Source organism: Hippocampus comes, unplaced genomic scaffold, assembly GCF_001891065.2.
Source record: "Hippocampus comes isolate QL1 unplaced genomic scaffold, H_comes_QL1_v1.1 scaffold99, whole genome shotgun sequence".
Classification (NCBI taxonomy): Eukaryota; Metazoa; Chordata; class Actinopteri; order Syngnathiformes; family Syngnathidae; genus Hippocampus; species Hippocampus comes.
In genome coordinates, this window is record NW_017805134.1 from 652221 (window position 1) to 678785 (window position 26565).

General features: G+C 43.2%; 1 protein-coding gene across 1 annotated transcript in view; it reads right to left on the minus strand.

The window, feature by feature from the left end:
- The window catches only part of elfn1a (extracellular leucine-rich repeat and fibronectin type III domain containing 1a), a 66297-nt gene extending 39995 nt beyond the window's left edge, over positions 1 to 26302 (minus strand). The window contains exon 1 of the mRNA XM_019866443.1: positions 26068 to 26302. The gene's annotated coding sequence lies outside the window, so the exon portion shown is untranslated. The remainder of the gene's footprint in view (positions 1 to 26067) is intronic.
- Positions 26303 to 26565: the final 263 nt, after the last annotated feature.

The window sequence follows — 26565 nt, forward strand, 5'->3', positions numbered from 1 at the left end:
TGTTACTGCACCGTATCAATATTAAAGTACAGGATGGTACATACGAACTAAATGTTAGAAGCGGCTCTCATTACGATGCAGTGCATTTTGACGAACTGCAAAACATGACAGGATATGGTATATAGGTATTAGTAGTACAATCGTACCTAATGATATGGCCGGTATTTATGTGGATTTATTTTTCCTAGTACTTTATGCCAGACTTTCTCCACCGTGAGCCAAATAAACATTTCCTCCTTGAGTCACAAATGCTGGCTTATATATCACACGCTAGCATCATTTCTAGAATGGTGCAGCAATAGTAGTCCAACGACGACCCGCGTTGCCGTGTTCGTTGTGAGCCAAGCGGCTCAGAGCAATTAGGGAAGTGGAAAAGGATTCAAGGCCAGAATACCCATGAGTGTTTCTTTGACTGTCTTCATTTATCTAAGCAATTAGTTGTTATTGATACAAATTTGTGTGATGGGCAGAATGCTTTGGTACTAGCGAGAGAACTGCAACTAACAGCATGCTGTCCAAGTCAGCACAAAAGCAAGACCCCATTTATTCAGGTTGTTGAAGCAACAATGATGTATTAGGGTACGCTGGTAAGGTTATTTCATGACCATTTTATTTTTGGCAGTATAATAGCCACACTGTTATTGTCATCACCTCACAGTTTGATAGTGTTGCAACTTTCTTGACTCTGAAGATTATTTTCAAAGCAATGGCCCTATAGTTACGCAGATTTTGTTACCACCAATTCTCCTGAATTCATGATGTTTTTTTTTAAATATGCGTGTTTGAGGCACACTAATGAGGAAAAAAAATGTAGGATTGTGGAGAAAAAAAGGTGAGAAAATGAACGACTCTTTATTTCAATTGCAAGATTCTTGACTTGAGAGATTATATTGTAATATTATTTGGATAATATTATTATATATAATATAATATAAATACATAAAATAAATAAATAAATACATTATAAATGTAATAATAAACATATTATTATGACTTGCCTCTCATGATACGCTGACATTATTGTCATGACTCCAGCGCTATTCTTGCATTTCATCTCATAATAATACTGTAATATCTCCAAATATTGTTTGCTTACATTTCCCGCAAGGTGTAGCAGTTGTCATGAGTAACTGAGATCAAGGAATGGTCACATTGACTGAATTACTTTTCGGGCCATGCGATCGGCAAACATGCCCTAAGCAACAAATCACAGCGTGCGAAGCAACGATCCAGCGTTGTCGCCGAGTTGTTTGTTCAGGAGGTGCGAGAAGTCACAGCGGACGCAGCTGAAATCATAGGGTGCGGGTATCTCCTTGATTGTGTTGCCTTTTCAAAGCTGACCGGCGCTGTGCCAATGCGTCGGCTGCACACTGAGACCGCTCGTCATCGCATAGGCGACAACCCCCGCCCTCCCCCACCACCACCACTGCAACCCCACCACCTCGCCGGCGCCTTCCCTACTGATGGCATACACCTTGTCAGCTCCTCACAAACTAAAAGGATACGCTCAGCCTGCATCCATATGAACGTGTCCGTTTGCGGTGACGTTAACCCCTTCAGGGACAGCGGTTACTCCAGTGGACAGCTTATCATGTTGTGAGGTCACAGGGTGCATGAAAGGGTGACGATGAATGGATGCATTATGAATCTGCGAACGTAGCATGACGCGCGACAACGCCGATGCTATCGTTGCCGCGGCGCCCTTCGATCACCGAGCTCCCTGGAAGTATTATCGCAGGGAGACGCGATGCAAATGGATGCCGCGCGGTGTGATCCATTTCCTGTCAAAATGAGTCCATCGACAAGAGCTGCTAGTTTATTTACTCGACGTCGGAGTTTGCTTTGACGCTCTTTTTTCTTTCTCGGTGTCAAAGTGAGAGCCCATCATCAGCCGATGGTCATGATTTTAGGGATGCAACCATGTATCAGACGGAAGATGGGCGATGCACTGACAAGGTGACGTTTTTGTCTTCATTTGTTCTTGAACCATCCAGGGACATGTTGGACCTAAAAAGGCAGAAGTTGGAACATCAAACCCACTACACTATTTTCACTTTGTTCAGTTCTGGCAGGGTCGAGGACCTGATTGCAGGGAAGCGAGGTAGATGCACATCAAAACAGGACTTTAATCTCAAAAGAACAAAAAAAAAAAAGGCAAGCAAACAAGGCACTTGGAGAAGAAAAAAAAACCGCTGAATCCGAACTGATTTTGTTCCAAAAAAAAAAAAAAAGCCCCAAATGGAAGAGAAAGAGTCTTGTTTTCAAACAACTGGAAAACAAAAGCAAACAGTCAGGCCGCTTCATTGGGAGAGACGACTACAAGAAAGCGTTTGGACAAGTGGAACATTTTCTTTCACAGCCAGCAGACTCTTCTGCGGCGGCGGCGGCGGCGCCTTTTGAGGAAGACAAGAACAAGCAACTGTCGGCCCTCTTGAGTTAAACAGCTGATCCGGAGGAGGACGTCTGTCTCCACAAGAGAACACCGACTCGAGCGCAACACTTTTTTACGCCAGCGCTGACGGCTGTCAGCGACTTCTCCTCGCCGGCTGACGCACGTCCATCAAGGCCCGTGAGTGACTGGTGGTTGAGTCCGCCGAGCCCGAAGAAACATCATGCTAGCGTAGCGTTATCGCAGGTTGCAGCTTAGCATGTCAACTGCGCATTGTAGCGCGTTGCCGTCAGACGTCGGGTGACGGACGGCGACGTGCTGACGGATGTGAGCGGGGTCGACAGTCATGACTGTTTTCAGAGCACATCAGGAAGGAAACATATCCCACACCACTGGGTAGTTTTTTTTTTTTTTTTTTTTTTTGAAAGACGTCCGTCCGATAATCGGCCCATCGGGAGGTAAAAAAAATGGTCGATTTCACCCCGGTTATCAGGATGTGTGTCCAACACTTAACATTTACGAGTGTCAGTATTGAATGTTTTCACAGCAGGGCAGGCAAGAAAAATCGATCACTGATAGACATCTGAGCCTTTGCTGATTCTAACCGGAAAGTGGGCGGGAGAGTGGGGGACAAATGCTGGAATATGGCCAAGGTTCAACGTTTAAATCGCATTGAAGGCTCTAAATGTACTTTTTTTAACAAGTACCTTAATTCAAAAATAGATTCGACTGCTGGTTATCATGATCACTGAGTGACTGGCTTTTTCATTGACGTTTCCGTCCGATGACACAGACGAATTCTGGAGAATGCGCTGTAGGCTACTAGCAGGCTAGCCATTATATTTAGCGAAATTATTCAAAGACAAGCCAAATAAGTCTCGCTTACGCTCTCTGTACAACTATTTCTGACAACTTGACTATGCCTCCTTCGCCAAAGCCAAGCCTTTGGTGGTACGTCTGGCGATACAACCCCTCGACGCGTTGAAATTTTGTCATTGTTTTCGGTTTAATCCATCACATTCTACCAGCCTGACAGTGACTATTGTTTATGAACATGATGAGAATCTCTTATGTTCAATATGAATAGCTGCTGCATATACACATATGTGGAATGACTAAAGCAAACCGCTGTGAGGAAAAGCCAGTGGTGAGAAAAAAAAAAAGCGCATGGATGATAAAACAGGCAAAGTAGAAAAGTAAGCAGTGAACATCCAGTAGAGCCAACTGTGTCTTGCCTCAGATGCTCAGCACGAGGCGCTTGTAGCAGACCATTAAAGCTGCCCTCAGTCGGTTGTGGTCAGTGCTCCTCACACTGTGTGGAGGGTGAGGGTTGGAGTGATTGTGCGTTAGGTCGGTGGAGAGGAGGATGTGAGGGTGGGGGGTGGGAGCGCGCTCAGGCTGGGATAGAAGAAGAGGGAAGAGACAGCAGATGTGATGCAGGCTGAGGTCGAGAAACACATCCCTCCAGCGCGGGGGAAGGCAGCTACACAGTGCTTTTCAGCCTCAGGCGCCTGACGCTGAGGTGCGGCACGACGCTGTTCCAGCAGCCCATCAGCCCATCAGTATTGCCGGGCTGTGATGCCTTTGTTTACAACTGTGCTTGTAAAACATATCCCAGGTGACTTAAGAAGACAAGGGAGAGGCTCCGTTTTGCTGTGCAACTTACTCAGTGATACTCGGCATAAAATGCAACTGATATGGCGTATGTTGAAACAAAGGTGAGGGTGCCCTAAACCCCCCCTACCAACTGCAACGTTAGGCACACCTGTGCCATTTTATTGCCATCTATATGCCAAGTCACCGGACAGTCTATCGAATACAAGAGCTTTTTATCTATATGTGTGTTTTGCGATGTGACTATGTGCCATACACACACTAAAGTTTTGCTACCACATGACACTGCCGCCGCCCCCCCCCCACCCCCATTCAGTACTAATGTTTTAAGCATATTCAAATCCAAGTGTAGTCAACGGGGGGTATTTTTTAACTTCACTTTCATCTATACATTTAAGCAGTATCAGACAAGAGGGAGTCATGTTTCGTACGTCGTCATCTGAGGCCAAATGCACGATGCTGCAGTGTTTTAAAAAAAAAACAGTTCTGCAAGCCCCTTTTATTTTGTTACCGGTAATAAGTGATGACAAACAGTGATTTGTTTATTGAAGCAGACGTTCGGGACTGAGAGCAAAAATGGCAGCAAACAGTCTAAATTAGCCGTTAGCATGCTATGCTAACTAGCCAAAGCTATCACATCAGCGTTGACAAAAGAAACGAAACCAACGATGCTTGTGTCAATGTTTTACGGAGCAGGTCGGACAATGACTATCTATCTATCTATCTGTATATCTACATTTTTTTTTAATAGAAAATAGGAATTTTTGATGACATTCAAATGTGAACGTCTACCTAATGAAATGATTGTGTGGAGTGTGTAACAGTGACCCAGGGAGGCCTGAAAATTCAGGCCATCTGCAGGGCATGGGCATGGGTGCGCGTGTGCCACTAGTGTGTCTGACAAATCAGATCGGAGCTGGCCCAAAGGGAATGGAGTAACCCTCGGGCGCTCTGTCCCCGTGGCGCCATTGACAATCGTCTGATAACGATAGCCGTGTCACACGTCACCTTATTTTTCCTTCCCCTTTCGCCTACTACACCAGTATCACTTGATCCCGCTGTGGTTCAGAAATATGGAGCATATCCCGGGCATGACAAATAATGGATTAGAGGGATTAGAGGCTAGCAAAAATGAAAAAAAAAAAGAGGACTCGTGTTTTGCATTTTACATAGGAAGAGATAAAGCTCGCCACGTCAGCGCGCGACGTGTCAAGGAGGCGACAGGCTGAGACAGATGGAGCGTTTCTCCACGCATGTGACCAGCAAAAATCAATTTACAGAAAGTAAATGTTCATTTCCGAGGGTTTGAGGAGGGGACAACGGAAGATTGAGTCGACTCGATGGCACGCAAATGATGCTAATGGGGACAATGATCCTCCCCCACTGGATCCAATTATAAGCTTGTTATTCTCGCTATTCATAACGCTTTGTGTCTTGGCGAGGGCAAAATAATAATTCCCCTGCTACAAAAAGTGATTAGAAAGGTGAGTGCATCGCCCTCGCGCAAATAAACTTGTCCCAGCTCATTTCAGTCCGGCTCTAATGGTTGATAAATTCTTTCTTGACTCATTTTTATGTCCCAAGCGTGAGGTACAAATGCCACCATGAAGTTGTTTAGTTTCTTCGTCATTATTCATTTTAAGTCGAGTAAATCACAATTTGGAGGGCTTTTCCAAACTCAGAAACGACCCAAATTTCACAGGCAATTTTGATCCTACTTAAAATTTGTGAGCTCGAGCTACGACAGTCTAGTCACTCCCATGGAATTCTTTGAAAATTCAGCCCCCGAAGCCAATTTCACTTCACAGCATCATTTTTCCATGTGTCCTTCAAAATGAACTTCTTGAGATTTTGTCAAATGACTACCAAATTTCAACCTCGTGTACTCGGCACATATGTGTCACCGAATTGGAAAACATTTGAGTTTTTGCAATTGCATGGAAATGGAGCATGGCTACGAAATTTGACAACTCACAGTAACTCTACTGGTTGAAAATTCAGCCTCAAAATCAAATTTCACTGTAAAATTTGGTAGGCATATCTGTTCTGAATAGACCCGCAAAAAAAAGTGGTTTTTCTGCGGGTACTGTGGTTTCCTCCCACATCCAAAAAACATGCATGGCAGATTAATGGAAAACTTGTCCCTAGATGTGAGTGTTAGCGCGGTTGGTTGTTCATCTATGTGTGCCCTGCGATTGGCAGGCAACCAGTTCAGGGTGTCCCCCGCCTACTGCCTGAAGACGGCTGAGATTGGCTCCAGCAGGCTCGTGACCCTTGTGAGGATAAGCAGATTAGAAAATGATGGATGGATGGATGCATTTGGAATCTATTGGCAATTGCTAAGGGTCCTTCGAAGACAAACCTGTGCTTGAGAATTTGTCGAATTGCAACCATAGACAGAAGGGCGCCACTAAAATGGCAAAACATGAAGGTTTTTGGCATTGCGTGTGGGCGGAGCCAGATGGCTATCAACACATTTTACAGTCTGGCTTTTTTGGCAGCATTTTATCAGAGACAGCTCCAAGAACAACCTTGACTTTTCTCTGTTGGACTCCCCATATGAGTGTTAAATGTATTTCATTTTTAAAATACGACTGTGCTTAAAATCCTGAGATATGAAGCTTAAGAAGTCAAACAGTCAAATTTGCATGTAAAACCCATCGGTGGAATCCTTTAACGCCATTCGGAAGCCTGAAGAAAGTCTTATCGGGAAAAGGTGCGGCAGTGAATGCAAGTGAATCAATTAAAAAATATACATAAAAGATAGATGCACCAAAGATGCAAATGCGCATATGTCTAAGAATAATAGCGTTATGCCAGGAAACAAGTCAGTCTACCTCAGCCAAGCCTATCCGCAATGTCAGACATGTCGATGAACTTTCATCCAAAACTCCCAGTCAGACATGTTGATTAACATCCGTCATAGAGTGATCTCCTGCAACAAATCCCAAATTCATTTTTACACTTGATTACGCTTGCCGTTTACTCGCCTGTGACATTGGACTGCTTTGATTCTACCCTTTGTTTCTGACTTTCACTTCAGTGCTTGCATGGCCCTTGTGGTTTTTCTAGCCTAATTGCTCCCTCTTGGTCCTCTCTAATAAGGCCATTCTGTGGGTCAATTTCCGAATTTTTCTCTTTTTCGGCTAAAACTGCGTTTCGCTTTCCAGAACTCTTGCCTCGCCCGCCACTTGTGTTTTGCTGAGTCAAGATCAAGAGCCACTGAATCGTTGTCTTACGACTTCCCAAAGCAACAAGAAAAGGAAATGTTGCAAACAATAGCTGGTTGCTAGCCTTGTTAGCTTATCTGGCTTGAATTTAACAGGCCTCACATTCAAGTCGTCACCGTTTGGTTAACGCGCTAACGATAGCATAGCATTCGCTTACATAAGTGACATTGAAAAGCATGCGCTCCGTCTGTAGTCGTTGTACCTTTCGTGGGAAGTGTGCAACAGGAAGCCGCAGCAGTTGTGAAATTGATAGGATTATAGGAGGGATTAGGAGCTGTTTGCATCGTAACAACATGGCTTGACAAGAGAAACAATTATTGCGTCATGTTTAGAGCAAGCGCATAAATCCGCACGGCATGTCCGACGGAAGGAACCCGATATTGTCCAGATTTGATAGTAACAATTATTAGTTGTGTTCCTTCCTCCTCCTCCCTTCGATGATGGAATGGTATTTATACCCGCTCGCATCTCATTTCCCGCGGCGCCGAAAAGACCCATTTGTATTTGCAAAATTGAAATAGCTGAGACGAAACCCGCAAATATATTCTTCCCCGTATCCACTTAGGTGGACGTATTGAAAAGTCTGCACCATTTAGTGTTAATCAGTTTTCACTTTCAGTGATACCAGACTCATCAAGTCGACATTCAACTCAGAGCCAAGCGAGTTATCGTGTTGATTTTCAGGGCCGACATTAACGACATCAAGATCACAAAGTCACACATTTCTTTTTTTTTTTTGTCTTCCTCCTTCTGGGGGCACATTAGAAAGTCCAATCAGGATGAAAAAAAAATATTCGCTGGCAGTGCCTGAGAAAGCGCTGCTTAGCAGCTGTGTCATATTGATGCATCACCTGCAGCTCCCGCCATGATAATGAATAGCCAACTGTCTTGGATGACTCATAAAATAGTTTGTCTGAAGGAGATTTACATGAGTTTAGCCATTAAAAAAAAAAAAAAGGAGAGCGAATTGATCTGTGAGCCAGAAATAGAATATTCGCCAAAACCCGGCAGTGACCTCCTTACTTATTTGAATCAATGTCTTCTGTCGTGCTTGAGGGGAACATACAGCGAGTTGCATTAGAGGTCAGAAATCGCGTGATGGATTGCGCTAATAAACTACAAAAACATGTTGGCGGGGCCTCTGGAATAAGACGACGGTGTTTCCTTGGTTTATGACGGCATATGCGTAATTTGTAAGCTCTTAGAGTACCGGTAGATATTTGTATGTATTAAAAAAATTTTAAAAACATGTTTAGGCCAGGGTGGCCTGGTGGTCCAGTGGTTAGCGTGACAACCTCACAGTGCAGAGGTACCGGGTTCAATTCCAGCTTCGACCTCCCTGTGTGGAGTTTGCATGTTCTCCCCGGGCCTGTGTGGGTTTTCTCCGGGTACTCCGGTTTCCTCCCACATTCCAAAAACATGCACGGCAGGCTGATTGAACAGTCTAAATTGTCCCTAGGTGTGAGTGTGAGCGTGGATCGTTGTTCGTCTGTGTGCCCTACGATTGGCTGGCAACTGGTTCAGGGTGTCCCCCGCCTAAGACGGCAGGGAAAGGCTCCAACACCCCCCGCGACCCTTGTGAGGATAAAGCGGATCGGAAAATGGATGGATGGATGTTTAGGCCATGATTATAAAAAACAGGGAGTATGACTGTTGGTAACTTCAAACTAGTCACAAACTGAGGCCCTCCTGAAATCCTTCCCATATTATCAAGATGCATTGCATGCCCCTCTACTGTAAATATTTCACTTAAATAAGCATTTACTGCTGTTCTGCATAAGATTGTCTCTATTTCCCTCGAGCTGCACTTGTTGAAATAAACCACTTTTTCTTTTTTTAACTCCTAGAAAGCATTTGCCATGGTTTATTTATAAAGCAAAAATGCAAATGTATGTAAATCATATGTAGAAGAAGCCAGGCCTTCAAATGGTTAAAACAACAGGGAGTGAATGCTTACAAGGCATGCATTATTCTGATATTAGCCCGATTTACACTGGCATCGTATCGAGCACCATTTTTTTTTTTTGTTTACTTTTTTTTTTTTTTTTTTAATCAGGTCACTGTCATCGAATATCACAGTCTCGGACATTACAGTCATAAGGAATCGTTGCATGAAGAAGATCAAACATCGGCGCCCCGTCTTTTTATCTGTGGACATATCAGAGGTGATGCAAGACCGCGCAAGCAAAGTACCTCCCACACGCAGTCCATTCAGCTTCCAAGGTGCACGGCGTGGCGCGCGCTAACTAACAGGAAATGGCCCCCTCCGGTGTTTGCATTTCCAATTTCCCAGGAAGTAACGAGGCGAATGTTTTATCTGCGCTTGAATAACAAGAGAAATGGGGACATTCTCTTATTTGGAATTTGCCATCAATGGAGTGTGTCGAGAAAGCGACGGGGCTGAAAAAAAGGCAGACCGATGAGCCGAGAGCTGGAAAAATGGGAGCGAGAGAGGTTGGGGGGATGTCATGAGGAGAGTATGCGTCTGGATAATACACTCAGCAACCACAATATTCGTTATGCGGCTCCGGCATTCGGTCTACTGGCAGCAATGAAGGGGCCCTCGCACCGTATGGCGAATTCTCAAAATGATCAGGAAATTTGATGGCATGCCCCGCCCACATTAGATGCGCAAAGAAATTTAGCAATTGCGGAACTTTCATCTTGCTAGAATACTGGCTAGCGATTCGGGCACAAAGCCTTAAATGAGTGTCAAATAATGAACTTCCTTTAAGTGGTCTCTGGATCAATTTTTTTCAAACTTTCCACAAGGCACTTCTCTGTAAGTTTTGGTTCTGAGTACTTTGGGTCCCACAAAACACAAGGGTCAAGTCTTCTCAAGTTTCTGGAACTACATTTCCCCCTAAAGTTCCAAGAATGTTGGATATTGAAGAGTTCGAGGTACCTAGAATTGAAAGAAATCAAACTTTCGATTGTCGCAATTCCCCGAAAAGCAACAGGAACTTTCGGTTCCGGTTACAACAGGTTCAGGAGACCATAGTTGAATATGTGAGCTTACCAAGTACAGTCTTCCTAAGAACATACACGAGAATACTGGTCTCTTTGTCAAAAATGGAACCGCTGTGTAGTTGTGAACTTGAGTACTTTGAGGCATATCTTTTGATAAAATCCCCAAAATGGCCGCCTTTCAGTCCTCATTTTGTATTGACACCGTTAATAAATGTTGTTCAGCCGTATTGTGTCATTCTTGTCAATCCAAACTGAGCATTTTTTTTCCCCCAAACAGCTCTTTAACTCATTCACTCCCAAAGACGTTTTTAAAAGTCTTTTCAGACTTGGTCTAGAATTGGCTGGTACTGAATCAACTGCATCCCGTGTACTTAATGTTGTGTTCATCGCGTGGGGCCACAGCATCGCCACACACATGCGTGCATATCCCCCGTCCTACTCAACAGGTGGGTCAGCAAGGGCCATCTCAGGCAGGCAGGCAGGAGCTTATCTTAATTCTCGGCAAGAGAAAAGCTGCGATCCCGTCCGCGCTGACTGTGTGTAATCGATGCTGACAGGTAATTCAGTGGAGTACATGAGGGAACTCTCTTGCAAGACGCTCGTGTGCCCCCGCTGGCCACACTTCCAGCAATCAAAGGGCTTGACGGCCCTAACAGGTGCCCACACATAAAAATGCATTTTATGAAAAAAAAAAAATGGGATTCAACAGGGAACAAATGATGACAGACAAGACAGGAAATGAAATTTGGGCTGTTTTGCATTTGAATGCTCATTGATGAGTGCAGATATGTGCGGAAGAGTGACGTGGTCACACAATTTTGATATTGGGCTGTATGGATTCATTTTACACCAAAACAGGAGGTTTTTTTTTCTCCCCCCTTTACTGTATTTTCTTAAAGACTTGATATCGGATTCTTCAAGATGAAGTTATGGCGACTAAAGCCCCGGAGGAGAGCATATGTAGGCTAGCAGGCGAGTGACACTGCTCGTGGCCGCGTATCCAGAGCACATTAAAAAGAGACGAGGAGCTGGACTTGGAGCCCGTGCCCGTCGGTCCCTCAAAGCTTCCGCTGGCGCCGCTCCAGTTTTCTGAGAGGCCTTGTTATGTAATTCCGCAAGATCTTGTTTTCCTCCACGCTTCCGATCAAATGAATCAATTCAAGTCCAGCAAAAAGACAGAGGACAGAATGACCCAAGCCCCAAATATAGTGACCTGTTTGTGCGAAAATCCTCTCCTGCTACGGTCCTCAACCTTTTTTGCTCCACGGACCGGTTTAATGTCAGACAATATTTCAAGGACCGGCCTTTCAGCCCGGATAAATACAACAAAATAATATGATATGACCTTCATGAAAACTGTGGTATTTTCGAAACATAATAAAAACGAATCATGACCCGAGGAACGTCCTATCCGGCCGCAACACTCTCTGGTCGCTATGGTAATGTTTAAACGTGCCTTCAAAATAACATACACCGCAAATACAAAGTGCATGAAAAATACAACTCACCATTGCCGCATTTTATACAGAGTGGACCTGGTGCGCGGGAATGTCCCATTGAGATAAATCCATATTTTAAGTAGGACTCCTGATACTGTCTCTTATATGTAGCCTTTTTCTAGTAAAGTCTCCTGGCTCTGCCTTTTCCCCTTCCCAAAGAAACTTTCCAAAGACGTCTGTTTTTTTACTTATTTTACCAGCTCCTGGGTTTCATTTTAGCAGTAATCTATCACGTGACCGAGAATCGCGTCTTGACCTGCGTCAAGAGTGACATACTGTAGACGGATGTGACATGGAATCCGGTAATTTTTCAAAATAAGATTCAGATTCCGAAATGAATAAAACGGAAGTAATGTCAGTTATTTACTCTTTCTATGCCGCCCGGTACCAAATGACCCACGGACCGAGGGTTGGGGACCGCTGCTCTACTGTATTCATATTGAACCGTACAAGCGACCACTACGATGTTATGTTGATGATTTTCATTAAATTCATCACCATTAAATCCCTCAGGAAAATGTAAGAGAAATTGTACATAATGTATCACTCTCTGCTTTTAAATGTATACAGTAATCAAATTACTAGCATGACACTACAAGGACTTCATGTATGTACATAGCGTGCAGTCAAAGTAGTTTATCATTCTGAAGAGACCAGCTTGTTCCTGGTCGCAACCTTAAAGTTAAGATACCAGCCTCAGGACGGCGCGCCTCTGACGTATCCACAGCTGCTATCACAAACGTCAGCATCACTCCTCTAATTATCGAGGAATACATTGGGTGTTTCCCAACCCCTTTAGAAATTTGGACACTCCCCAAAGACAATAAAAGACGAGAGACGAGCAACGTTTCTAGAGCTGTTCGGAGATTGTGATGGATTACACTCGTTCACTCTCCTTGTACACAAGTTAAAAGACAACTCCGCTTGACTCCTAGTCTCTCTTGTGTATTAAAGTTTGTCTCTTGTCTGATTGCCTGATCGAGCTAACAGATGTCCAAAAAACAGCAGCATCACTTTTTTAGAACAAAAACCGACGAACTAGATCTTTCGCGGCAAGCCTCAGGCTTACATTGTTTGGGACGACCGTATTCTGAATGTTAATGAATGGTGGCAGCCTATTTAAACAGCAGCCCAGCCAGGTGTACAAAAGGCATTCATTTGAAACCCAAATAAGAACAGTAAGCTTGTTATAAAGATAAGTGAGAATGCAACGCTCTGTAATGAGCCCCAATCTTCGACTTGAGGTGGAAAAAAAATACTTTTAAGTGGCTAACAAATGCATTTTTGAATTGATTTTGGTGCCTTTAACTCTGCACTATAAGAAATGAGCTATTTAGTGTCTCGGCTTTTTTTTTCAGCGTATTTTCTGCTTTTTAGAATCTGATTACTGGGGCGGCAAGTGAAGGGAAAAATGTCCAAATGTGAGCATCACGTGATGGGATGAAGTAACGAAAAAGAACGAAAACCATGCGTCTGTACAATCGCAACACGGTCACGAGTCATTTACTGCCCGGGGGCCCTTAACCTTCACATCCCAAACAGACCCGTTAAGCCCACTAAATCCATTTGTGGGAGTTATCGGGTTAAAAAAGAATCAGAGCACCTGAGTGACTCAAAGCAGCCTGACGGTGTCTGCTTGTTTTGTACACACGTCTCGTCCGAATGGTAACTTGTTGATGGAATTCCGAGCAGGTATTTAATCAGCGGCGCGAATCTGCCGAGACCACACGCGGCACCTTGTCCAACTTTAGTAGCTTTGAACTAGACGATTTGGTCAAAGCAATAACGTACGACTTCAACACGCTTTTTAGTATGCTGCTTTGAACACAGCCCGCATTTTTTTCTTCCTTTTTCTTTTTTAAACCTCATTTCCATTCAGTGTAGCAATTAAGTTGAGGGAGGTTGGTTTTCGATTCAATATTAGTCACGTGCAGCTCATTTAAAATTCTAGTGAGGAAACTGTTTATTTCAAGATTGCCCGCCCCGTCTGGCTAACAAGACAGACAATAATTAACACACCGCATGTGTAGTATGCTATTTACTAGGAATTATTCGATGCCACTTTTTTTTCCAGACCGATACCAGTGTGAGTACTCAACTCTTGAGTACTCCCCAATACCAATACCAAGTAACCGATACCACATGCATATTTGACACATAAAATGAAGAAAAGAAATTGCTAACCACAAAATCCTGTGATATCACAAAAATACACAATATAAAATCTGATGTATACAATTTACAAACCTGCGATACATTAAAATCTCAAAACCGGAACCGTAATATGGCAAGGGACGGCTACATGCCACAACATTAGGTACACTTGCACAATCTGCTGTTCAGTTCTTGAGCTTTGATACAAAATTTAGACAGTAAAGCTGGAGAAGACCTTTGGGTAGTTTTAGTCAAATACTTGACTTAGTTTTTAATAAATCATTTTAGCATAGCATTTAATAATAGCATCGCAAAAAAATATATTTTTTCCCTTTTCTGTTTTTTTTTTTTTTGATTGATTAAATTATTTTATTCAAAAAATATGTGAGCATTTTTGCTTTGTTTCACAAGTTCTTTTATTTCATTTTTCAATTTTTTTTTTTATCTGTGTATGCACAGTACATATTTACCATATTTTGTATCTATTTATTTATTAATCACGAGCAGTGCGGTTGCATTAATTTCAGGTAATTGTCAGTGCAGTTGGCATATATTGGCACTATCTTCACCATCGGAGCAGAGGGGATTGCTGGAATCCTTCAAGAGTGCGAAAGAGAGATTAGAGGGAAGGAAAAAAAAAAAAAGAAAAGGCCTCCATTTTTAATTAAAAGTCGAGCGACAGGGGCTTGTCGCGTTGGGCTGTAAATCAGATTAAGCAGAGAACGATACAGTTAGTGGAGCTTGCACCTTCTATAATAAGTCTACATTTTTACCATCATCCTTAAATACAGTCACTTGCATCAGCAAGGCGGTCCAAGATAAATGATACATTTTTAATCAGGCTCACGTTGGCCAAAAAAGACGACTAGTAGTAAGGGAAATGAAATTAAATTCCGTCCGCTTTAAGCCACTGATCAAGTCGTTATTATGAAGCTAATTTAACATGACATGCTATTGAGGAGTTTTCCCGGGAATTCACTTCGAGGAAATTATGCCGCCCTAAATCGCGTAACGGATGGACAGGGTGTCCACAGTCTCTTTTCAAATTGAAAAAAAAAAATATATATATATATATATATATATATATATTTCACCATTTGGTCCAAGTTTTGAATCCTATCACATTTTTCTGTCTCACAGACCATGTTGGTGTAATTGAAAAAAAATTAATCAGTTTGTGCATCATGATCAATTCTTCTGCTATGCGCGACCTGGCCACCGGGGGCTCTAGAACACCCGCGACCCTCATGAGGATAATAGGATGATTTTTTAAAAAAAAATTTTATTATCATTTTTGTTATTACAATTAAGGCAGCAACCAACAACATTTTAATAAAGTATTTTGTATTTCTTAGAATGGGCAAAAAATATTGATCATCATTTTCCAAAAGTAAAAGCAGATGTTTGTGTCTTGATTCAACGCAATGATAAATCAGTTCGCTTTCATGGAGGACTACTGAGACAGATTTTGACAATATTCAGGTCTCTCAAAAATGATTGGAATTGGCAAAAATAATTATCCTTTCATCTGATCACCGAGTAGTTGTTGATTTAATCGATGCGCCACTAACTATATAGAACGAAGCCGGTTTACTTGGTGGAATAACACATTCAGATGAAATTTTGGCTTGGTTATGCCTCACTTCTCTTTCGACTTCTGAGCACTTGCACTACGAGAAATCTGAGGGAAGCGCGGCGTAATTGGCATGCAGGCTTTTCCACGTAATCTCGGCATTTATTGGAGGAATAACACCTCGCAGACCTGACAATCCGCCAGCGCGAATCCTCTCTCTCCTCACCGCTCTCGCAGCGGGCGCTCACCGGGCTGAAATGAATCGCTCTTCAAGTTGGTGCCGTCTGATGAGGTGACAACAGGTGGGGTGGCAGAATTGGGGGCCTGGCAGCTGGGGACCGAGCGCCTCTCCCAAGCGCCGGTTGGCGCTTCCTATGCTGATCATTCAAGGGCGCGTCTTGCTTTGTCTTGCGCTGAGAGCTTTGTTTGAGATTTTCTGGAGTGACACCTTTGATTTGATGATGCAATCTAAAAATTTCTGGGTTGTTGTTTTCCTAACCCACTCGGCTGGGTCGCTGTGGATTTTGAATTGGTTGAGTTACCGGTAATTATTTTTGACCCGGCAGATTGGGTTGAGATGTTGAAGATGGCCGCCGTTATAGACAGCTTAGTTGTGTTCTGAAGTTGAAGTAAATTTAAAGGTACCTTCTTGGAAAGAGTCGATGTGGGGTGGATGGCTCATTGGGTAAAAATATTGCTCATAAAGTCGATGTTATTATTATTATTATTATTTTTAACAACAGCTCCAGTGCACTGATAACTTGGTCACCTATTTCATGATAGCTTTAAATCATCAGTAAGGTTTGCCGAGTTGGATCAAAGTCTTGACCCAACGTGCTGGGTCAAATCCTCCATGCAAGGCCCTTGGTCTAATTAAGGGGTTAGTTTTGACCCAGCTGTTTTAAGGGTCATTTAATTCTAGTGTTTGGTATTTGACTCAATTTCTTTGACGGATAAATTGCCAAATTCATGATATACTGTAATATCTGTCTGAACACTCGAAAAAAAAAATTGTGTCCAAAAAATGGACCCATCCACTACTTAGATTGACCCAACTTTAGGGGTTGTTTGATACAAAATAACACAAAGTAGCCGGTCGGTCCATTTTTTTGGCCAACTTTTTCTAAATTGATTTTTTTAACCATCAGCTTTGAGATTGAACAACCCAAAAACACTTGGGTCCAAAATAACCCGTTGTGGGTCAAAAACGGACTACTACGACTACTTGGGTCAATGGAACCCAACCTTGTGGGTTGTCCTGCACACAAGAACCCCAAAATTTGGTGGTTTTAAAAGAACGCCCCAAAATGGGCCTTTTTGTACAACAATCCAAGTTGAGGGTCAATTATTTTGAACAGTGAATATTCTGCGATCTTTTTTCAGCATGGACCAGCATCGTTGTTGTTGCTGTTGTTGTGCCCATTGTTCTCTCATCCCTTGCTGTTTTCTCTTCCTGAGACAGGCGGTTGCCATAAAGAGCCTGCGTTCAATTGCATTGAAGGATTTCCATTTATAAAATCTTGTTCATCTTGGGTTCGGTTAGGCTACTTTAATGACGGATATTTTTTTTCTTAATGCGTTTATTGTGGATTTACATTCGACATCTTGCTATGTGTGAAACAAAACTTCACCTTTGACATGTTTTTTTTTTTTTTTGTCCTTTTGTATTTCATTGTGCGGGAGTATCTTATTATGAAGTAAGACATGGGTGTGAGCAGGTTTCTCATTGTGGAGCACGCAGCCACTTCGGCTGGACCCGAGAGAATAATTTGCATCATATTGAAGCCTTGCGACGGTGTCAAGTATTCAAAAAAACGTCTCTCAGCGTGAGCGTCATGGTACATGGAGATCTCCTCGCCCGTGTGAATACTGACACTTTTTTTCTTTCTTTTTTTTTTTTCTTTTATAAGAAGACGCGGCTAGCATGGCTCCAAGTTTGGAGGCAGTTGCCATGGCGATGGTGTCCTACCAGCACACTTGGCCTCACTTGATGTGGCCGTCGCACGGCGGTGAAAAATGAAGCCATTACACTGGAGCCGGATGAAAGTGAATTGTGGGACATATGATAAGCACACGTGGCACGGCTTGAAAACCAAACAATTAAAAAAACAAAAACAAAAAAAAAAAACAAGAAACTTGACGGAAAATCTTAAAAGGAAACTTATTATGGGAAATTGAAAGTTTAATTGGTTGTATGCGAATAGTTGGAAAGTTCAAGTCAATATTTTTCTGCTGGCAAACTGGTCTGACTTTTGCTTGTATTTGCGTTTTGGGATGTGTCCGCTGCATGCGCCACATGCACAGATCTGCTACAATAACTTCCGAGTGTCATTCGGGGGTTTGGTGATGAAGTGCTGCACACGCGAAGGAAATTACCGATACGATCCCTGCTATCTTTGTCGGGGCTCCAGTGCAGTTCGGTTTATTAAAGAGAAAATAAAATAATTATTTCTTGATTCCAGAGTGAAAATTCATATTTTACAGCAGCACCCAGCTCGATTGTTTAACATCAAACCGAAAACAGAATTTGTGTGACAAGTGGATGTATTTCTTTATTCTTTCTGTATTTTTATGGAAGAAAGCCAAACACATTTTATGAAGACACCCGGGAACTATTTTGGATTGTGAAAAAAGTTGCAGATGTACCCTTTCAGCCTTTTAAGTTGACATTGACGTCAGTGTGTCTGACGAAGGGGGCGTATAATTCGTCCCCGTTTAAAAGAAAAAAAAAAAACTTCACTTTGATGACCAGAAAGCGAGCTGTCAGCAGGTTTTTGCGAAAGGCCGGACATATGGCCGCCCAAATTATTGATGACTCAGCCTGTGGTGTCCCACCCGCTCTTTAAAGAGCTCATCTCCTCATTAAACGCGCCTCGACTCAACGCGTCCTCTCTGATGTTCCCAACGCGACTGATGAGGGCCCAGCGGTGCTTCAATAATGCAGGCGCCGCGCCTCCGAGTTGACGCGTTTACTAAACTGACGAACTGTCCAGAAATTATGGAGAGCGGGCGGGGGGGGACACAATTTTCATGCAACCAAACCAAAAAGAAGTTATTTTTTGAAGCGACGTGAAAGCTCTTTACAACACAGTAGGAATTGGATTTATTTATTTTTGTTGTTAGGTTACTATGGAAGCAACAGTGGCTTACTGCCCCGTTCTTGTCAGATCACACTCTGACGATTGCGCAAGCTGCCACTCTCCGCGAAATTGGATGCCATACACAAGACTCCTTTGCCGCCTAAATACGGTTTGGGTCCTCAAAGCTGTCCGCGCCGATAGAATGATCGAGAATCGCTTTGTGCTGTTTGCTTGGATGACTTTTTCTTCTCATGAAACGGCGGAGAGCCAATTTTAGCCACAGATAGCCCGAGCCATACAATGGCAGTCTGTACTCATCATTACTTTTCAATCCTCTGACTGATTTTCATTCCATGTCGACCTAACACCTTTATTGATTTGCTGTAATAGCCCATTCCCACGATATGTTTTTTTTTTTTGTTTTTTGTGATATGAATCTAAACGCTCTTTCATTCTTCATCCTGGAAGTATTCCCCTCTTGGATGAAACGGAAGCTTGGCAAGTGGTAGCCCCGGTGAGATCTTTTCACAGGAAATCCAGCCAAACATCAGAGTTTTTCGGCCTTGCCGCCATGTTGAAAAAGTTTTGAAGCAAAATACATTTTGTGACAGCGGCACTCATTTGCAAAGAGGAATTGATTCGCGGAGTTGTTAGGCAAGTGAAGACACGAATACTAGCAGCGATTTTACATCCGGAATTGTTTTGCTTGTCATCATACATGAAAAAAAAAACTATTATTGATCAAGAATGGATAAAAAATATCTTTTTTTTTTTCCTTTTACTGCTTAACCCAACATGCTGGGTCAAATCCTCAACCCAATGCACTGGGTATGAATAAGACAGCAGTGGCTTTTGGATTTGGACCCACCGCTGGGTTAACTATTTCATCAGATTTGCATTACTTTTAACCCAGCAGTTTTAATAGTGCATTGATTTCTCCATATAGCCTCTGTACGTCTTTGTCCGTTTTCTTCTACTTGCAGCATTCACTTCACTTTCCGTCAGAGGAACAATGCCTGCCAGTTTTCCAGCAGGGGATGCATTTTGTCATCCATTAGGCTGTACAGTATATCGAGACCTAGCTGGAATCTTAGCAATCACTCCGAGTTCAAGCTGTGAGACAACACATTCCGTCCACGCCGCGAAAGCAGATTACACGATGATGACCTTCAGCCGGCATTCGGAGTGGTCGTCCGAGCCCGATCCTTTGATTGCGCCTCGTACTCTTGACTTTGACTTCAGAGCGGCGTACGTTCAGAGAAGCGTTTGTTCACTCGCTAAGGGGCTAAGCGAGCGAGCGCGGCCGAAGCAGCATCCCAATCATGTCAATTGGCACGTTAAAAAAAAAAAAAAAAAGCTCTCAGGAAACCCGTGAGAGGAACGCATGAAAAGATTGAATAGTGATATGATATTCAATTAAAATAAATTTTTTTTGGACTTGTTGGGATTACTATGGTATGGCATTTCGCACAAATATGTGTGAGCCTGTCAGTACTGCCAATGTGCCATTTCTTTCGAAGATATCTCTCCAGTAAAAGACGATTCGATACATCTCTTGAGATATTTTCAAGTGGCAAAAATGTGCTTTTATTCCATGCACTCCATGATTTTTTTTGATCATTTCACCTCTTTCACAGTGACTACAGTGGACAGCTTGTCATGTTATCAAGTTACAGGGTGCATGAAAGATCTTTACTGAAGTTGAGCAGGTACACAGTATGCAGGGCGCATCGCTGCTGCAGCTGCCTTCTCGTTCACAGAGAATGAAGGCTCCGTATTGATTTCCATGACAAGTCACCTATTGACCCGATGGAGGGCTGTAAATATTCCCAGCTGTCAACGCTAAAGGCAGCTTTGCTCAATAGCTCCCCGGGTGTGCAAGGCATTTCTCCTCCTTTGCGTCCCGAACGTATCAAAAACATCTCTTTCAAAACGTTCCACTCATCTTTCCTTCGGTGTTTGACTTTGTTGCCAGCCGCTCTGTTTGTGTTTCTCGAGTTTCATATTGACGGGTTCACAAAACTCCAAATTACACGGCATTACAGCGACAGGACATAATCGCCCACGCCCGCCAAATGCAAAGCAACGCCATGGCTGCACATTTGAATGTTTGCACATCCGCCAGCTCATTAATTCCCGCCCCTTTGCTGTTACATTAATGAATAATTGATGGGCTTGTTTTGATTGACCAGATAGGATGATGCCATTGAAGCTGCAAAGAGTGTCATTGAAGTCATGCTTGAGTGGCAGCACAGTCACACGGAGGCGGACGTCGCAATTGAGAAGCATTTAATCAGCTAGAACGGGAACTACTTGTGATGAGTGTTGATCAAAAGAAGGCTACAGTACAGTAAAAGTGCCTGTGAATTTACTGTTGCAAAATTTCGTAGGATTTTATACAAAAAAAGAAATTTAAAAAAAATTCCTGCCCATCGCATTCAACACAAGGGCGGAGCTAGAAAAGGTCGTTTGAAAATAGGAGTTTACTTACGATTACAAAACGACCTTATGACCTTTTCATTTTATCTCCTACTTGACAAATACGACATATATTCAAAGAAAACTAAAACTAAGACTAAAACTAACAAAGACCAAACTAAAATGAATCGGTTTTGAGAAAAAAAAACAAAAAAAATCTAACAAAATGAACTCTCATGAAATATCCCAAACTATTCCGATCCCTGCTTCTAATCACGCAAGTCCCGTTCTTACATAACGGGAAGTTGCAAAGCGCATGACGTTTAACGAGAGCGAGGCGGGACTTCCTAGCGCACACACACAGCCGTGAATTGCAACATTTACGTTATGTTGAGCTTGAATGGGCTGGAACAGGCACGCCTGTGCGTCATGTCCCGCTTCTCCACAGTGTCATGTTAGTTTAGCATAAGCACGTAGCCGTTTTGTAAACATTACCGGTAATACATATTTCTTTTATATGTACAGTACATTTTTATTTTTTCGCCGGAGAAAAAAAAAAATCAAGGGCAGATTCAGAATCCGTGCAAAATAAATAAGAAATGAGAGAAGAGTTTCATTGCATCTCTTTTGAAAACATTTGATTCGTAAACGTTGGTTAACCAGTGTTGTTAGTTTTCAAGCGCAAGGCAAATGTCTGTCGTTTTAGGGGTCTAGGACACAACCACCTCTATCACGTTTTATTATTAATAAGAATAATACAAGCGCTCACGCCTTTGCATCTGCCTCTGCTACACATTTTGTATTCTGGGATAAAGCCAAGAAGAATGTGCTGATTCATTGTGAGCTTCCGAGGAAAAAATGTGAAGGGGCAAAGTAAAATAAGAGCATACCCTCTTTTTTTTTTTTTTTTTTCTTTGCTTTGCTTTGTTATTTCAGCTTTTATCTCCTGGCTACAGACTTTATGAGATAATGGAGTGTCTGAGACTTCTTGGTTGTGCCTCCCAGAGTGTGAAAAGTTGCAGTCAATGGGTGGTTCATGTGTGGTGTCTTCAGGCAAAACGTGTGGGCAGCATTATCGATTGTGAGCGCCGTCCTTCACCTTTTAGATGTTGAAGGATAGAAATGGTCATCTATTTGACATGCACCAAACCAGTGGCAACTTGGAATTTGTCTTCTGTCTTTCTGATGTGTGATTTAGATCTGATGTGGTGCAATAGTAAAACGATTGTGCCCTGTGATCTCTGCCTAGCAGCAAGTGACCATGTAAAAGAAATGGAGCAATATTGTTCAGGTTTATTACATAGCAAAAATTGTCCATGCCATCTAATAGTAGTAGTATTTAGTAGTGTGAGTGCACATGTATGTACATGATGTCATCGCTTGTCAAAATCGAAATGATCTCACTGATATTTTCTCTTTTGTGACACTCTTTGTCGGAGATTTAATGTGAGAAATACTTTGATCGGTCACAAACCGCTCGTAACGGTCGAATTTCCAGAGGTCCACCCTGTTCATAAGAGTCAAGCGTTGTTATGATCCACGGTGATCTCATCTAAAAGAGACCCAAACCTGTGCCAAGACTTTTCTCCGCCTATTCCCACTAAAAAAAAAAACCTAGTTGACGGCAATTTATGTTGACGGTTTTCAAAGTGTTCAATTTGTCACTCTACACAATTAAAATAACAAGAGCTGACAACCACAATGCCAACAATAGCAAATAATCGAACAGTGATCTTATCTTCTTTGTCTTCTTGCCCTGCCTCTAAAGGTCAGTCTTGGTACTACAACAGACTCGCGTTTGTTGACGGGAATAGGATTACGTGTCTTGCTGTTTTGGTCATCTTGAGTACACCACACAAATTTGAACAGTAAGAAGTCACACAGCTTTTTCTTTTGTCCTCATGCAATTTAGGAGGTTTTTCTCACACACAAAAAAATTCAGCATGCGAGCATCCCGCATTGAGCGCCTTGCTCAAGGGCAGCTCATTGATGAAGCAGCAGTGTCATAACTCCCCCTGATGGTCATTGGAGGGATTGGATCACAGATTACAACCTTCACACCCAAAGAATGAGGCGCCTTCCCATCCTTAAATTACATTTGATCAGATGAAAATCCAACTATTTGTCGTCAGCGCTTAGCCTCAAGAGGGACCATCGCTGTCCCGTCCCACCCGACATATTGCACATGCCAGAAACTGCCACTCTAAGCACTACATTACCAACCAAATCCAAACTCGCATGATGAGAAGCATCATGTTATCCTCTCTCTGTGGCTCATTTTCCAACTTCGCCATCCTCGCCCAAGTGAGTTGTGGGGACCGGATTCTGGGATGCTGTGCGTATGTGTGTGTGTGTGTGTGTGTGTGTGTGTGTGTGTGTGTGTGTGTGTGTGTGTGCCGTGCTATCGTTCCATATGTCAGCACGGGTCCCTTTACACATTGTTAGCCGTAGAAGAAGAACCCGCACTCCCTAACTACACGACAGTCATTAGTCAAACAAGTACAATAAACATAGCAACGTCTTTGTTATTGTAATTTGTAACAAGAGCAAAGAAATTGGAAGGGAATAGAGTGTTATTGTTCGCGAGCTCTGTGTACACAATAGTGTCCCCAGGTATCCCTAAACTTTTGCCTCGTCTTAACAGAATGAAAAGTAGGAGTAGAGCCTCAAGAATAACAAGACAAGCAGTGCGATCCTCATTGTTATTGGGCGCATCAGTATGCAACAATCTGATTGTCTAACATACTGTCTTTAATGAAGGTGGACCAGGCAGGACACCCTGTGCTGACTTTGCTCTGATATTTATTCAATGCTATAGCTTGTATTAAGGAGAATAAAGTCTCTAATGGTAGATGATAAAAGTGGTGGACCAGCCAGGATACTTTTCTCGTGTTGGTATCAGCGTTGGTGATGTTACTGTTTGGATGTGTTGGCTGTGCTTCCACAAACTTTGCCTCAAATGATCACCTCGTGATGAATTATGTTAGCGTTTAGCTTAGCTTCATTAGCATATAGGTGCTGAGGGGATGTTGCCATTTGCAAATTCAACGCTGGTAGGCTTGTATTGTATTTTTGATGAAGGGATTGGGGGGGGCACAATTATCCTTTACTCACACTTTATGATTATTGTAACGTTTATCATAGAAGCCTCACAGCGCATTTTCTTGCAGCCTGACAAAAGTTTTGGTGATGCCTAACACAGACAAGCTTTTAGCCTTGCGTTAGCTTCTTGCCCCTGTTTTTGTCACTTCATCTTCCATCCATCCATCGAGCTAAAGTCAAGCCTTAAGCTGGTTGGCATATTTACCGATTTTTTATTTTTCACACAGTTGTAGGACTTTAGCAGGGGGCGGCCTGAGGCCATCCATCCATTCATCCATTTTCTAATCCGCTTATCCTCACGGTGTCGCGGGTGTGCTGGAGCCTATCCCAGCTGTTTTCGGGCAGTAGGCGAGGTACACCCTCAACTGGTTGCCAGCCAATCGCAGGGCACACCAGGAACAACCATTCGCGCTCACAATCACACCTCGGGACATTTGAAGTGCCCACTCAACCTGCCATGCATGTTTTTGAAATGTGGGAATTAACCCAAGTGCCCGGAGAAAACCCGCGCCAGAACCGAAATCGAACCCTGCGCCTCTGTACTATGAGGCCGATGTGCTAACCAGTTGACCATCGTGTTGCCCATTCCTCATTTACCGACTGATGACGCAGCATCAGGAAATACTCGGGTTCAGTATCTTGCTTAAGAACACTTTGATGAAGTCGCAATGGCCGGGAATTGAACCCCCAACCTCTGGGTTGGGAGACAACTACTCTACCACCGAGCCATGCCGCCAACCTGAGGCTGACATTGTATCCAAGAGGTTTGATGTCAGGATGCCGACATAGACGATCTCTGTTAGCATGTGCGTTGCATTAGCGTAGCATCATTAGCTTCGAGCCCCGTTTGATCACTTCAGCTTCCTTCGGCATTACTTGTCAATCTGATGTGAAGCTTTCCTTAGGCAATTAGGATTCTTAACACAGTTTGGAATTAAGCGGGGAGCGGCCTTGGGCCAAATACAATTATTCCTTACTGTCGCTTTAAGCGTTTTGTCACGCTATGCATCAAAGTGCAGCCTCACTCTGCTTTCTCTTTCTCTCTCTCTCAGACTGACATAAGAGTTTTGGATGCTTCCGTCCGGGTCGTCCAAAGAAATGTGTCATTCACGATCGCCACTCCTGCTTAATAAGGTCAGCCACGCTTCCGAAACCTTTGTCACCACAGCAAATCTGTCTCCCTCAAACAGCAATTTATCCAGCCGGGCAGCGTCATTTTTTTTTTTTTTTTTTAAACCGTCACAAGAAGCTGTAATTCTCTCGGTATCCTCGGCACGATCTTTCTCCCTCGACAAAAAAGAGCGAGCTCAGGCAAGTTGCATACAAAATAGCTGACTCAAACATCCAGCTGCATAATCAAGATAAAGGAGATGAGGGGTGGGGGGCGGGGGTGGCAGGAAGTGTGAGAGAGACGGAAGATGGCAAAAAAAAAAAGTTGCAAGCAAGTGAGGCGATCCGACACAAGTTGTGACTCATCATCCTTTTGAGATTTTGTGGATGGTTTCCCTGTCAAATGTTCTGCGAAATAAACGCAAAAGCAAGCCGTCTTGTGGTTTTATGCGAGCGAGACTCTTCCGGGGTGCATTTCCAAAGACAGATGGCACGGAGGCTGCGAAATCCTCAGCTTATCTTGCCAGTGAGTCCCGCACGGCCAAACTGTAATGACCGCACACTCGAATAAAATAGGTTAAGGCCATACATAGGCGGCGGCTAATCATTTCGTATTTGTTTCCCCACACTGGCACCGTGCACACTCTGATCATAAAAAAAAAAAAAAACTCTTACGCTAATTTATTGAGCTGTAAAACAACTTTTTTATTCTGCATTGAAAGCAATGGAAGCCAGTCAGACTACGGAGCTGTCCGTGGTGCTGAATGCAAACTTCGAGCGCTGACAAGTTCGGCTCACATTGCAGGTTTTTTTTTTTTTTTTTTTTTTTTTTTTTGGCGCAGCTCATCTACCACCCAACATTTTCATTCAAAAAAAAAAAAAAGCACGCTTCTTGCATTCTAGTCCAAAAACAGAAGAGGTTCCCTACCTGCGTGCCTCAGCTCAGTATCATCATCATGCTCAAAAAGAAGCTTCCATGTTCCCAGGGGTGGGGGGGGCTCCAACATCCACGTTTATTGTTATTCTTATTCTTATTCTTATTATTGATATGAATGATGAGTATTTGTTGTGAGTGCTCAGCGTGGCTGGAGCTTCATCGGCGCTCCTCGCTTACAGCTGAGCGAAGCTGCGCGCTCGGGCTGCTTCTTTCTAACCGCCGAGACGGCGAGCGAGGGAGGGGAGAAAAGGGGGCTGGGAAGGCGGGTTCAGGGAGGAAGTGTTTGTGTGTGTGTGTGTGTGTGTGTGTGTGTGTGTGTGTGGGAGGGATGAAGGGTGGAAGAGAGGAAGGGAGGGAGGTAGCTGTCATGGTGAGAGAGAGACAGAGAGAGAGAGAGAGAGAGGGAGAGAGAGAGAGAGGGAGAGAGAGAGAGAAGCGCGCGGCACCTTTGTGCAACACCGCCAGGCACGAGCACCAAGTTGTAAAGCT